The sequence below is a fragment of the Bison bison genome, unplaced genomic scaffold, assembly GCF_000754665.1.
Source record: "Bison bison bison isolate TAMUID 2011002044 unplaced genomic scaffold, Bison_UMD1.0 scf7180017864098, whole genome shotgun sequence".
In the NCBI taxonomy this organism is placed as follows: domain Eukaryota; kingdom Metazoa; phylum Chordata; class Mammalia; order Artiodactyla; family Bovidae; genus Bison; species Bison bison.
The window spans coordinates 5405261-5407029 of NW_011494670.1; positions in this window are offsets into that span (position 1 = coordinate 5405261).

Consider the following 1769-nt stretch of genomic DNA (forward strand, 5'->3'; position numbering starts at 1 on the left):
GAACTGAACAATGAGAAGGAACCACCCACATAAAAAGAGGAAGAAAGAGCACATTTTGTGTAAAACTTCAATCCCTATTTGGAAGTGCCTACATCTATCAATAATAATTTTTCCATTATGAATCTGTAGAAAAATAAATGCTGATTATAAAATTTTTCAAGTTGTTCACAGTGCCATAGAAAAGGCAAAAAATATTAATATCTAAGGTCAGAAGAAGTCAGGTTTCTGATTCCAAAGAACCAAAATGAAGTTAATAATACATATTGACTTTGTGTTTAATGTTTAATTTAAAATAAAATTTTTGCTATCACATTTATGTTGTTACATGTTTATATATTACCATGGTTCAATAAAAATAAAGTTAGATTGTGTTTACGGCAGCTATTTTTTTCTGTAACTATTCCACAGGATTCACTTGTATTATTTACCTGGCATCTAGAAATATTTGAATTTTTTGCCTCTGGTTTATATCATTTGAATTCTAAAATATTTTAAAGTTTTGTGTACCAGATATATCTGATGCCCATTAGGAAGATTTTTAGCTACAAATTTAAATTCGTTAATAAATATAAGGCTCTTTAAGTTACCTATTTCTTATTGTGTGATCTTGGTGAATGTGTCTTTTGAGGAATTTGTTAAATTTATTGGCATTAAGTTGTTCAAATACTCTCAATTATTCTTTTAATATCTGTAGGATTTGTAGTGACTTTTCTTTTATACTGATAATTTGCTTATTTTTACCTGCATTGGCAACCCACTCCAGTACTCTTGCCTGGAAAATCCCATGGGTGGAGGAGCCTGGTAGCCTGCAGTCCATGAGGTCACAAAGAGTCACACACGACTGATCGACTTCACTTTCACTTTCCACTTTCATGCATTGGAGAAGGAAATGGCAACCCACTCCAGTGTTCTTGCCTGGAGAATCCCAGGGACGGGGGAGCCTGGTGGGCTGCTGTCTATGGGGTCGCACAGAGTCGGACACACTGAAGGGACTTAGCAGCATAGGTTTGTTAATTTTGATACCCTGAAAAAGTTATTGTTCAATTTCATGTTGTTTTTATATTTTCTGTTTCATTGACTTACCCTCTGATATATGTTATATCCTTTCTTCTGCCTATTTTATGTTTCATTTTTCTTTTAAAAAAACATTTTAAGGTGGAAACTGAGGTCATTAATATAAAACCTTTCTTATCTAAAGTAGTCAGTCTCATAAATTTCCTCTTTCTAAAATATTGTTTTGCTATATCCCACAAATTTTGATGTTTTCATACTCATTCATTTCAAATACTTTCAATTTCCCTCTTGATTTCTTCTTTAAGCAATGGGTTACTTATAAATGTATTTTATAGTTTCCAAATATTTGAGGATTTTCCAGATATTTCTGTTGTTGACTCCTAAATTAATTCTACTGTGGTCATAGAACATATGACTTGAATCTTTTTATATTTTGTGGCTTTACTGTCAGAATATAGTCTATCTTGGTGGATAACAGTGTGCACTTGAAAAATGTTATTCTATTGTTGATAGAGTGTTCTGTAAGTGTCAATTAGGTCAATTTGGTTGATAGAGTTTTTCAAGTCTTCCAGGTGGCACTAGTGGTAAAGAATCCCCCTGCCAACGCAGAAGACACAGGAGACGTGGGTTCTTCCCTGGGTCAGGAAGATCCCCCTGGAGGAGGCCATGGCATCCCACTTTAGTATACTTACTGGGAGAATCTTGTGGATAGAGGAGCCTGGTGGGCTACAGACTGTGGGGTGGCAAACAGTTGG